Source organism: Amphiura filiformis, chromosome 6 (genome assembly GCF_039555335.1).
Source record: "Amphiura filiformis chromosome 6, Afil_fr2py, whole genome shotgun sequence".
In the NCBI taxonomy this organism is placed as follows: domain Eukaryota; kingdom Metazoa; phylum Echinodermata; class Ophiuroidea; order Amphilepidida; family Amphiuridae; genus Amphiura; species Amphiura filiformis.
The window spans coordinates 67,846,056-67,860,590 of record NC_092633.1 but is presented as its reverse complement, the minus strand read 5'-3'; the positions used below and the strand labels follow the sequence as shown (position 1 = coordinate 67,860,590).

At 34.2% G+C, this 14,535-nt stretch overlaps 1 protein-coding gene across 3 annotated transcripts in view; it reads left to right on the top strand.

The window, feature by feature from the left end:
* Nucleotides 1–14,535, top strand: part of LOC140155899 (glycerophosphodiester phosphodiesterase domain-containing protein 5-like) — a 62,777-nt gene that overhangs the window by 27,183 nt on the left and 21,059 nt on the right. The gene's annotated exons all lie outside the window — the stretch shown is intronic.

The window sequence follows — 14,535 nt, the reverse complement described above, 5'->3', positions numbered from 1 at the left end:
TCAGGTTTTGAAGAAACTCCATAACACATTCAAACACCATAAAACGCAGTAGAAAGTGGAGACAATCTACAGACGAGATTCTTCAGGTTTCGAAGAAGCTCCGTAACACATTCAAACACCATAAAACGCAGTAGAAAGTGGAGACAATCTACAGACGAGATTCTTCAGGTTTTGAAGAAAATCCTTAACACATCCAAGCACCATAAAACGCAGTAGAAAGTGGAGACAATCTACCGACGAGATTCTTCAGGTTTTGAAGAAACTCCATAACACATTCAAACACCATAAAACGCGCGGTAGAAAGTGGAGACAATCTACCGACGAGATTCTTCAGGTTTCAAGAAACTCCGTAACACATTCAAACACCATAAAACGCGGTAGAAAGTGGAGACAATCTACAGACGAGATTCTTCAGGTTTTGAAGAAAATCCTTAACACATCCAGGCACCATTAAACGCGGTAGAAAGTGGAGACAATCTACTGACGAGATTCTTCAGGTTTCAAGAAACTCCGTAACACATTCAAACACCATAAAACGCAGTAGAAAGTGGAGACAATCTACAGACGAGATTCTTCAGGTTTTGAAGAAAATCCTTAACACATCCAAGCACCATAAAACGCAGTAGAAAGTGGAGACAATCTACCGACGAGATTCTTCAGGTTTTGAAGAAACTCCATAACACATTCAAACACCATAAAACGCAGTAGAAAGTGGAGACAATCTACAGACGAGATTCTTCAGGTTTCAAGAAACTCCGTAACACATTCAAACACCATAAAACGCGGTAGAAAGTGGAGACAATCTACAGACGAGATTCTTCAGGTTTTGAAGAAAATCCTTAACACATCCAAGCACCATAAAACGCAGTAGAAAGTGGAGACAATCTACCGACGAGATTCTTCAGGTTTTGAAGAAACTCCATAACACATTCAAACACCATAAAACGCAGTAGAAAGTGGAGACAATCTACCGATTTAGATTCTTCAGGTTTCAAGAAACTCCGTAACACACATTCAAACACCATAAAACGCAGTAGAAAGGGGAGACAATCTTCCGACGAGATTCGTCAGGTTGCGAAGAAACTCCGTAACACCTTCAAACACCATAAAACGCAGTAGAAAGTGGAGACAATCTACAGACGAGATTCTTCAGGTTTTGAAGAAAATCCTTAACACATCCAGGCACCATTAAACGCAGTAGAAAGTGGAGACAATCTACTGACGAGATTCTTCAGGTTTTGAAGAAACTCCATACCAAGCCTTTATTTTCAAAGCATAAAGCAGCATGATTGGATATACCATCTTATTAGAGTATCTTTGACAATATTTAGTTAACTGAGTTACCCTTCCCGCTATTGGGAGGGTGGGTGGGATTTTTTGGTCCATCATGATCGCAGAGACATTTGCAAGTGCATCACTAAGAGAACTATGGCCATAACAAAGTAATGAAAATATAAAACGGAAAACCTGATTGGATGCACACCACAAAAGGGACAGCTGAATGGGCAGGAAAGATGAGCTTGTTGCTATAACAACATAACAACAACCCTAAACTAAAACTGAATTGACTGGTGACCAAAACTTTTTAAGTGTGCTTGAGATGACTCAAGTGGGAATGAGAGGATAAAGCTCTGCACTTACATATATGGTCGAATCCAACGAAAAGTGTACACGGCATGTTCAGGGCTATAACTTAAAAGTATTAATCAATCGGAATTAGTTTTTGTATTGTGTTTATTCGCCTTGATCATACGCTTCGCGCCATATATAATAAGACCCCGTTCTGTGAAAAACTTAGATACAGAGACCCCAAAACATGCTATTTTTACCCATTTTTTCAAAATATTTCTTAAAGTATTTTAAAAAACAAATAAATCAGTTATGAAAAGAAGTCATTGGATTGAATCTAAATTGATTTCCTGAAAGGTGTGTATTCAAAGATTGCCTGTTCAATTTTTCAAATATTTGTACATAATTATGAATTTTTTGTGATAATTTTTTAAGTGGTATTTTTTACATTACCTACTGAATACAATTTTTCATAGCACTAGATATATCTTTAAAAATGGAAATCACTAATAAATGCTAATTGATACAAGCTTTGATATGTCCAATACTGAAATGCATTGCATTCGGACATCTTTATTATTGTGTTTAGCTGCCAGAAATTCTAAATGGCACAAAGGTAGATTTGGTAAAAATATGCATTACCTCCGAATACATGTTAAAAGCTGTGCCATTTCCACAAAGTGAGAGAATAGTAAACAATAGTTAAGCAATAGGTGCAGGGTAATACACTCTTTATTTCTACCAAGTTTCAATAGCCTGCGTTTAAATATTTCTGAGATGTCAACAATAAAAGCAAGTATTCAGAGGTAAATTTCGGTAACCGAATGTTACCTACTTAATACAATTTGACATCATGACAGTATTATGAAACACCGCCATTCATGCCAATGCCCATATTGGTACATAACAAAGGCCTGTATGTTTACTATCAAATCATATGTCAATGAAAGTTGCAAATTCACATACATGCCCACCATGCAAAACTGAATACGGCTTAATTGGTGAAAAATATGTACTGAAATAGACGACGGTCTGCTCATTTGAAAGAAAAATCAGATTCAAAGAAGATTAGAAGGGGATAAATACTTGGATTTGTCAACTGTCATGTGTGCTTCATTTTAAATGTTTACCGACAGTATTGTGAAACACCGCCATTCATGCCAATGCCCATATTGGTACATAACAAAGGCCTGTATGTTTACTATCAAATCATATGTCAATGAAAGTTGCAAATTCACATACATGCCCACCATGCAAAACTGAATACGGCTTAATTGGTGAAAAATATGTACTGAAATAGACGACGGTCTGCTCATTTGAAAGAAAAATCAGATTCAAAGAAGATTAGAAGGGATAAATACTTGGATTTGTCAACTGTCATGTGTGCTTCATTTTAAATGTTTACCGACCTTCTGGTTTCTGAGTAATTTGTGTCCAATTTGATTTATTCAAGGTAACTTTTGACGTTTTCGCTAAGGTTACCTACTGAATACCATGGAAAAAACGACTGTTCTCATTGTCTCATGATCTAGACAACACATTGATGGACCCTGATATAAAGCTAAGTGTAGTTGCCCTCAAACGAAAGAGCACAAGACGTAACTGACTCCAAGATGGACTTCACAAGTCTGCAATAACAGTTTTAAGCGATTTGTGTGCAATTAAGCAAATAAAAGTCACTTTAGTGCCTTTGTTTCTTACTTCAATACTCTTTCAACCGCTGTGAACCGACATTATTAATATATGATAGGGTCTAAAGTATCAATAAACGCACATAAAGAAAACAATACATTCAAAGTGCTTTATAAAATGAAGTTTTGATTATGATATCCACCAAAAGTCTAATTCTTACCTACAAATACTGAAATGTTACTTACGAATACAGCATAATACATGACATGTGTAATGAAGTGTCTCTACTAATGGAAATTAATTGTCAAAAACTTTAAGCGGTACCCCAGGACACTATTATTACCTATATACGGATTCATTCAACAATTATATATTATGTAAAATTGCTAATTAACTACTTGTATATCAAAATGAAGTGGTCAAAATCTTGCTAAAAGCATCAACAATTTTTGATCTAAGGTAATAGCATTTATTCATTTGGACGTACCATCTGAAAGAGATCTAAAAACTACCATTTTATTAATTCATTACCATAATAGGAAAATTTAAACCTCTAAACTCAATATAGATATTGTTAAATCGCTCATGTTACCTACGAATACCCGGGTTTCTTCACCTTTTCATTGTATAAAGCGTTAGGTGTATACGTATAATTCCTAATATTCTTGAAAACATATATCCTACTCGTTCTAATACAATGTGTAAATTGATTCATACTCATTTGATAAATAAAATACAGAAACTGACCTAAACTTCATTTTCAAAAATAAACTAGCATAAATTGACTAAGATCATATTGATCGCGTTATAAAAATAAAAACAAATATTTTCTGATTGAGCTAGCATTTTCCTGACACCCTGTGGTCTACATTACACCTAAAAAAAGCGTTAATGGGAATATTCCATTTGTTTTAGGTTGATTAGTATTGCGATAGTGAAAGCATCCTAGTGGTATTCAGTAGGTAACATTGGGTTTTGATATCACATTTACTATCACACGTCCTGGATTTATTTTTCAAGATTAGTAATGGCACTTTTGGTTCCTATAAGGCCAATATGTCATCAATCAATGGGCAAAAGGAAAAAATTGTGGAGACATTTTTATTTCGGACTTTTATTTTTTTGGCCCGTGGACACTTTTTGGTTGGATTCGACCATATGCACATGACAGCCCATGGTCCCCTGCTGCTGAGACAATCTGGTTTTTAAAAGATTTACACTTAAAAAAAAACGGAATTGTTTTAATGAAGATTACAAATTTTCATTCATTCATTTAATATTCTAACCTGACCTGACCACCATACTAACTTCTGATCGATCTGTGGTTATGAGTAAATACAATATTTCCTTTCTATTTCTTAATGTGGTCATAGACAAACACATTTCACATCCTTGCTTCCTTCCTTCCTCTGGATTTTTGGAACTAGACAGTATCATCATTTGAAGTAGCTCTCACATAATTGAGCGGGTGGACCTATATTTTATTGTACTTTCAAAGGTCAATTAGTGGCATGATATAATGGAACTTCAGAATGCATGGAAGTCTGGAATAAGTTATTAATAAATTAATGATACATGTATATCCCCCAAATACTTACATAACACTACTAATTCCTCAGTCTAACCCTAAAATACTAACCCTAATACTATAATTCTACTTTTAATACACTTGTTTGTGGATGATTTTAAAATGTTGCAGATAATTTTATGAGTTGTCTTTGTGACCTTATGCAGCAAAGTAAAGTCCTAATCCTGAGATTTCCATGGAATCTTTGATTTTGGATTAGGTAGGTTTTTTGGCTGTGATTCTGTAACATAGACCCCAAATATACCAAATTTGATGAAAAAGAGACCCAAAAATAGTTTTGATTATTTCTGTTCAAAGTTACAGAATAGTAAATTTGCCCAGTTCTGGAAAATATTTGTAAATTTTGCTAAAGAGCCAATGTAACCAGAATCTGTACTTTTTAACTAGGACCTCCCATAAATTCCAAACCCACATCTGTCAAAAGATAACATATGTCTTATGTTTCAGTGCTAGTATGTGCATAATGCATAATATCACAGATGTCTTTTAATAAAACAATAATAAACCGATAGTTCCCCATTTCTGTGTTTTATTTGTATAATTTATTTCTTATATTTTTAAATAATGCCATTATTATTCCAGTGATATAATTTTACGATGTAGGTATTGTTCAATGCATATGCTGTAAAAAGAACTGCAAACATACGTCATGATATGGAAAACAACACATACGTTGCTTTCTTTCTGCTCATCCGTATCTGCTGTTCAACACCTCCACAAATGCTTTCAGCAAGTTCTCTTCTACCACTTTTAATTAAACGTGACAAACTGGGTATGATATAAAAGATGTCCTGTTGTCATGGTAATATAACAGGCACCTGCTATCGTCAGTGATATAAATAACAATATTTGAATGAAACAAATCATGTTTTATAACAAAACAGTAAAAAATATATAGGCCTATTATAATAAGGCAATGGAAAAAAAATGTGTTTTACATGGACAGACCTTTTGAGTAAGGTCAGTCAGGCACTTTTTTGTTTGTTTTGCAAAGGACTCTTCAAAATCACCAAAAATACCCTTATTTTTTAGTAAAAATCAATGTACTTGTGCCAAGATAACCTGCTAAATGCATAGCAAAACAAACCCCCAAAATTCAAAATCTGATTCAGTAGAGCCTGTCATCATCATCCTTCAGCTGTTTAGCAGGGGACCACAAGATATCTCCATGCACAGTGATCTTTGGCAAGTGTGGCTATCTCAGGCATCTGTTCCGCTTAAATCGTGCCTTCATTGTACCCTAGGATGAATTTGCTGTCAAAGTGACGTAATAAGCGGATTAATGGATGAATACAATTTTTGACTATATTGCCCTGCACTACAACATTCACACAGTACCTATGCATTGAACCATATCATTCTTATCACTCGCACCTGTAAGTATCTTTGAAAAGATCAGTATTGTATTCAATCTATGATCACAGACATACACAGGTGATGAGTGCAACCTGTTTGTAGTGCAGGGCGATATAGTCAAAATTGTATTCATCCATTGCTATGGTAGTTAATCCGATTTATTACGTCACTTCGACAGCGAATAGGTTACATATGAGGTGTGTTGGCGTCCAGGTCTCCTGTTGCCATGAGGTGGTATGTAGAGAGCATGCTCTTCCACTGGCAGATGAAGGATGAGCCCTAGGAATCTCAGCTGCTGGTGATTCCTTGCACAGTTGATGTTTATGGGCCTGTAGAACAACTTGTCTTTCAGTTTCCTAATGTATACATGAATACTGCTAGTATTCACCCTGCTCTAAATTGTCTACGTTAATATTAGAAATTTTTGCAAACTATGCAAATCAATGTTAAAATGATAAAATTGTTTCCCTCAAATGTAAGACAAATACAAACTGACAAGTGTTATTGCTCCAGTTTAAAGAACACAATTTCCTTGCAATGTTGTGTTTGGGTCGTAACAATGTTGATGCTGTCACAGTTATGAATGGCACACAAGAAATAGATGTCAGTATATATTCAGGTACCATTTATTGAACCAAGTGTTTGTGTGTGTAGGTGTTATCTTGTGGCAATTCACAATTATTTTTCTCTGTTTTGATGCGTATTCTTAGAATATGATTTTTTGCAGGGTTATTTTCACGAGTTTTTTAATACTTAAATCAGCTTCTTGAATGAAGTAATTTTGGAAAGATGATGTGTACTTGGAATATTGATGTGTATACATTTGTTTTCCCCCAAAGGAACTGTTTCCCTTCATATATTGGTAGGGTTTATAACACCCCCAGCCCAGTCTATGCCAAGTCTGCATCCTCAACAAAATCAGGCCTGCAAGCAAATCTGGGTATTGAATGATGATAAATGCACCACTTGTAGAAAAGGATTATAAAGTTTACCAAATTACCATTGTTGTAAAAGTTGACAAGAATTACAGAATCTATTTTCACAATGATTCTCCTAAACTACCATTATGCCCAGACTGATGTATACAGTTGGTTATGATGATCCATTACACAATTCTGATTCTCCCAATTCAAAAAAATTACAGTAGCCATATAAGATGAGTTTGTGTAAATTAATTTTGATGCATAAATGCAACATGTGATGGAATGGAGCCTGTTTATGGCAAAATCCAATTAAATTTTGCAATATGTAATTTCATATTGTGTACTATTATATTGATATCTCCATCAATATAATCATGATGAATGTCCATGGGACTGTGTGGATAATTATGTTGGGGAATGAACAGGGCAGGCCAGTGAAAGCCTCAGATTCTAACTAACAAAAGCGAGTGAGGTTAATTTAATACAATATTTGGTGCGGATGTAAGATAATATTGAGGCTAATGTAAACTAGTTGTTATTCTAAGCCACAATCCTCCATAGGGTCTCCCTCTCAGACGGTTGAAGACTGGTTCCATTGTTATTGCTTTGCATACATGTATGAGCTTCATGAATACTGCTAACCAGTAGGTCCTATAGCATTTGTGTACAAATTCTGATAGAATATGGACATTTTTTAGAAATGCCAAGGTTACTTTTTCTAGTAGTTTTCGAATTTATAATTAAAAAAAGAATAAAAAGAAATAATTTTCTGTTTTCTGTTAATGTCAGTTTGCTTGTGTAACCAGGCACGGACACATAACTCTGGTAACCCGGGGGGGGGGGGGGACACTGTCTTGGAGACAATTTGACAAAGAAGAGGGAATATTTTGGTTATATCTGATCAATTTTGCTCCTTTTTGATGTTACATAACATTTATAAAGATAAATACACACAGACAGGATGATATAGGCATTAATTGGCAGTAGTGCTACTGGTGCCATGTCTTCAAGGGAAAAAAAGAACAAACCCCCCCAAACAGGGGGTTTGTCAGTCACTGATTGGCTGTGACATAAATCCAGTCATTTCTTTCCAATATTGCCTTCTCAGAACACCTCGTTATAGCCTCGTGATTCAATCAATACATATACGATATTTCTCACATAAAGTGTGCATATACTATGCACATGTAATTATGATCATGATAAGTTTAATTTAGTATTGAGCGGCCATCATGTGATGTTATTCCTGATTCAGCACGTCTCAAGAGGCTAGATTATGAATCAGATATGTTTCCTGCTTCATCCCACAAAACACTGAAACATGTCGGCAGAACTACTTCGGCAATAAGGCGACGAAAAAAGGTGTTATGGAAGAATTGAATTTCCTCTTTTTTCAGAACAGCATTGACCATGTTAAATAACTCTTGACAAGTGTACTGTATCTTCAAAAGTATACCAAAAAAAGATAGTTTCATTGTAACAATTTAAAAAAAATCTCTATATAAATATATTGAGAAGTAATTTTTTTGTTTCTGTTTCATGTTTCTGTTTTTGTGGGAATGGGTCATATAATATGTGTGAAAAATATTGTTCAAAATCTGTCAAAAGACTTGAGCTATGAAAGCTACATATGATAATTTCTCATGTTGGCCATTTTCCAGATATTCCTAGTACACAGAAGTTGATTGTCAACTGAAATGTCAAGTCGTATGACAATTTTATTCTGAATATTGACAAATTTCTGAGCATTCTGTCGTTTGAAATTAAGTTCCACTTCAATTCATCTGTATTTACTGACCCATAATTCATCATAGCCTTGTTTAGACTGTCTGCAGTTGCATATGAATTATTGCTTTTTTTTACATATATTTGTGTATAAGATTTTGATTGTCAGTTTTTTAAAATCATCCATGCAGATATACACACAAGTGTAATTTGTCTTGATTAATGTACATACATGTATTTTAAGTACATTTTTTTACTAGTTTAATTATGTAATTGCAATTTAATCAATCATATTTGAGACTTTTAAAAATATATTACAATGTGTGCATTTACCTATATTTTCATATTAAAAATGCATATAACTCAGTTTGGCCCCAAATCATGTCACTTGCGACATTCTTGCATTGACCTGACGATGATGCGATGAACTATCTTCTATCAGTCCCATTCAATGCCTCCTGAATGAGTAAAGGGCTAAAGGAAGTTCAGGTATATTTTGCGATTTTTGAAATTTGATGGTTTAGTTTTAGTAAGTGTCAGTTTATTGTCATCAAAATTGATGGATACTTTATATTGTCAAAAAGTGCATCATTTGATGCAAATGCAATTAAATCTCTGTTGCTTTGGATGAAAAAAATATCAGGTTTATTATTTAACTCACAAGTGCAGAATATTCAAGTATAATAATTATAGAGGTCAATTTTGTTCTTGCTGAAAACAAAGTGTCACCTCTTAGCACTAAATCACATACAATGTATTTTGTATAGTACTTTGGATATGCGTTTTTGATTTTTATATGAGTTTGCTAATTTTTAAACATGCATATGGTCGAATCCAACCAAAAGTGTCCACGGGCCCAAAATAAAAGTCCGAAATAAAAATGTCTCCACAATTTTTTCCTTTTGCCCATTGATTGATGACATATTGGCCTTATAGGAACCAAAAGTGCCATTACTAATCTTGAAAAATAAATCCAGGACGTGTGATAGTAAATGTGATATCAAAACCCAATGTTACCTACTGAATACCACTAGGATGCTTTCACTATCGCAATACTAATCAACCTAAAACAAATGGAATATTCCCATTAACGCTTTTTTCGTGTAATGTAGACCACAGGGTGTCAGGAAAATGCTGACTCAACCAGAAAATATTTGTTTTTATTTTTATAACGCGATCAATATGATGTTAGTCAATTTATGCTAGTTTATTTTTGAAAATGAAGTTTAGGTCAGTTTCTGTATTTTATTTATCAAATGAGTATGAATCAATTTACACATTGTATAAGAACGAGTATGATATATGTTTTCAAGAATATTAAGAATTATACGCATACACCTAACGCATTATACAATGAAAAGGTGAAGAAACCCGGGTATTCGTACATGTAGGTAACATGAGCGATTCAACAATATCTATATTGAGTTTATAGGTTTAAATTTTGCTATTATGGTAATGAATTAATAAAATGGTAGTTTTAGATCTCTTTCAGATGGTACGTCCAAATGAATAAATGCTATTACCTTAGATCAAAAATTTGTTGATGCTTTTAGCAAGATTTTGACCACTTCATTTTGATATACAAGTAGTTAATCAACAATTTTACATAATAAATAATTGCTGAATGAATCCGTATATGGGTAATAATAGTGTCCTGGGGTACCGCTTAAAGTTTTTGACAATTAATTTCCATTGGTAGGGACAATTCATTACACATGTCATGTATTATGCTGTATTCGTAAGTAACATTTCAGTATTCGTTGGTAAGAATTAGACTTTTGGTGGATATCGCAATCAAAACTTCATTTTATAAAGCACTTTGAATATATTATTTTCTTTATGTGCGCTTATTGATACTTTAGACCCTATCATGTATTAATAATGTCGGTTCACAGCGGTTGAAAGAGGATTGAAGTAAGAAACAAAGGCACTAAAGTGACTGTAATTTGCTTAATTGCACACAAATCGCTTAAAACCGTTATTGCAGACTTGTGAAGTCCATCTTGGAGTCAGTTACGCCTTCTGGCCTTTCGCTTGAGGGCAACTACAATTAGCTTTATACCAGGGTCCATCAATGTGTTGTCTAGATCATGAGACAATGAGAACAGTCGTTTTTTCCATGGTATTCGTAGGTAACCTTAGCGAAAACGCTCAAAAGTTACCTTCGAATAAATCAATTTGGACACAAATTACTCAGAAACCAGAAGGTCGGTAAACATTTAAAATGAAGCACACATGACAGTTGACAAATGCAAGTATTTATCCCCTTCTAATCTTCTTTGAATCTGATTTTTCTTTCAAATGAGCAGACCGTCCTCTATTTCAGTACATATTTTTCACCAATTTAAAAGCCGATTCAGTTTTGCATGGTGGGCATGTATGTGAATTCGAACTTTCATTGACATATGATTTGATAGCAAACATACAGGCCTTCGTTATGTACCAATATGGGCATTGGCATGAATGGCGGTGTTTCACAATACTGTCATGATAAATCAAAGTGTATTCAGAGGTAACATTCGTTACCAAATTTACCTACTGAATACTTGCTTTTATTGTTGACATCTCAGAAATATTTAAACGCAGGTTATTGAAACTTGGTAGAAATAAAGAGTGTATTACCCTGCACCTATTGCTTAACTATTGTTTACTATTCTCTCACTTTGTGGAAATCGCACAGCTTTTAACATGTATTCGGAGGTAATGCATATTTTTACCAAACCTACCTTTGTGCCATTTAGAATTTCTGGCAGCTAAACACAATAATAAAGATGTCCGAATGCAATGCATTTCAGTATTGGACATATCAAAGCTTGTATCAATTATGCATTTATTAGTGATTTCCATTTTTAAAGATATATCTAGTGCTATGAAAAATTGTATTCGTAGGTAATGTAAAAAATACCACTCAAAAATTATCACAAAAATGCATAATTATGTACAAATATGTGAAAAATTGAACAGGCAATCTTTGAATACACACCTTTCAGGAAATCAATTTAGATTCAATCCAATGACTTCTTTTCATAACTGATTTAGATGTTTTTAAAAATACTTTAAGAAATACTTTGAAAAAATGGGTAAAAATAGCATGTTTTGGGGTCTCTGTGTCTAAGTTTTTCACAGAAGGGGGTCTTATTATATATGGCGCGAAGCGTATGATCAAGGCGAATAAACTCAATACAAAAACGAATGCCAATTGATTAATACTTTTAAGTTATGGCCCTGAACATGCCGTGTACACTTTTCGTTGGATTCGACCATATATGTCATATGAGATTGATCTGTTAGATGGTGTCTATAAAACTGCACATACATCCACACCCCTGCACACACACAAACACCCCCACACACCGTGCATATTACCATCATGTTTCACTTTTATTTCATTATGCAAAAAATGCATGAATGCCCATTTCATGAATCATTTTATACATATTATATAGTGGGCATACCATACTGATACAGAGCAGAGCTCGACTTTAAAAAATGCTTACCCAAGCAAAATATAAATGATTTGTTTACTTAGTAATAGTGTAAAGACAAGGACACCAATGTGGACAAGACTTGGATGTGAAGACAAGACAATCCAAGACAAGTGAAAGACATGCATGTTGGCAATGTGTAATTTGTTATCATGTAATCCCTATAGATGAAATTTGAAAGGTTTGGGGGTTTTGAAAGGGGAAGAAAATCACATTTGTATCAATTTCATTTTTATCTTTTCATTTCAAACATACATGTAGTACATGGCAGATGCTTATTTAAATAGGCTTGTTACTATTTGTTGACTGAGCTAGTGAATGAATAGTTTTGAATGACACCATGTTTAAAAGAGATGTGTTTAATAGACATGATGTATCTGAGCTGGTAGTATCCAGTTTGTGCCTAGTTGAGACAGTTATTAGTTAGAGAGAGAAGAAGATGCGTGTGAAGTCACAAGATAGTCTCAAGTGGGGGCCTCTGGAGGGAGTTTAGTAGCTTGGTGAAGTAATTCGCTCTAAAGAAGTCTAAAAATAGTATGTTATTATTTGCAACACATCTAAAAAGAATATGTGTCTGCTTTTCACATGATTAAAGGGACATTCACAGATTTTGATTAATTTTTTTAATTTTCCACAAATTTTGTTTTAGGTGACCGGTCTACTTCGAAGTTGGAAGTTTGTGGACATATCGTTTTGGCATACTAGTATCACATAGATCATACTTTTATTAATTGCCATCAGACTCCCTACTGGCATTACAATTGTTTCAGTTCCAGTTTTTTTGTTTTTTTTGTAAAGTTTTTCAATTGTAACCTTAATTTATGTGTTTGCTAACTTAATTTTGACTTCTGCTATTTTACCTAGAATCCAAATAACTTATAGCTTCCAACAACACAGTATTCACACAAAATAACATAAAGACTATAACAAGTGTTAACAGTTGGTAAAAATGATTGGATCCTACTATAGTTTTCATAAAATATGTGCTTTTTTTATATCAAAATAAGAATGTTATTGCAATTTTTATTTGGTATTATGACATCATACATCATGAAATCCAATGGACATTCTAAACATTTCAGTCGACCACCCTCAGAAAATCTATTAATATGCTTGTAAAGAAATCTGGCAAGTTCTTATAAATTTCACATGATGAGGTCTATCACAGTTCAAATGTTAATAATATTTAATGGTTGTGACAATTTTATTAAAGCTTTCTCACTATATTTGATGATGATATTATTGTTAGTTACAAAGATGGAAACTAGGATATACCTCAATAACCATAGTAATAAGAACAGTAAACATCAGAATCTAATACTTTGCAGAAACTTTTTCATATAGATGAGGCAATTACTATAGTTTGATGAAATCAAGGGGTTAGTGCAAGAGGGCCCTGTGTGCAATAGCTGCCCTATAGTCATTCTAAATATGCCACATGGCAGCTATTGCAGATAGGGTCTTCTTGTATAACCCCTAAAAATACAAGTATAATTTTGGATGACAAAATATACACTATTATATGAATTGTATACATGTACATAAGTTATGTCAACTTCCTACAGGCTGAAGTTGTACCTTTGGCCACAATACTTTGGTTGTATTTATATAGTGTGGAGGCTATAAATGTAGTAATTTAGAAAGATCATGCTGGGAGTCATTTCCCCCTCCCCATTTACCTTGAGTTCTATATACTGTGACTCACTCAGGCTATATGTGGAGGAGGAAATCAAGTGTGATAGTGGACATCAAACATGTATCTTGAGAAGCCGCTACAATATAGGACTACCATATTTGTTCTTATAAACACCCCACCATTGATTTCAACCAAACTGTACCATAAATGGTGAAAATAACCTACAAGGCACCTGTAATCCCGCCTGTAATAAATGTCCCTTTGGAAAATGCAACATTAGACAAGGAAAAACGGTATAGGAGAATACGTACAGATAAATAGTGTACCTCAATAGTATAAGCTGTAATAAATGGTATAGGCATACCTACTAGAGAGAGAATGCGACATGAATTCTGATGTGCTCTATTTCGCGGGTAAATGTAGTATGGCCATGCTTAACCTACTGGCTTACTTACACCTGAGACAAACATACTTGGCTTATTGAAAATGTAAGCTGCTTGCAGTGCCCCAATTGGCCAAATTGCTGCATGCAGTAGCATACCTGGCTCCGGTGCCTGGCCTGATATGGCTGAACTGTTAGCAAATCATTGGTCGCAACAACACATTAGTGGTGTAGAGTTA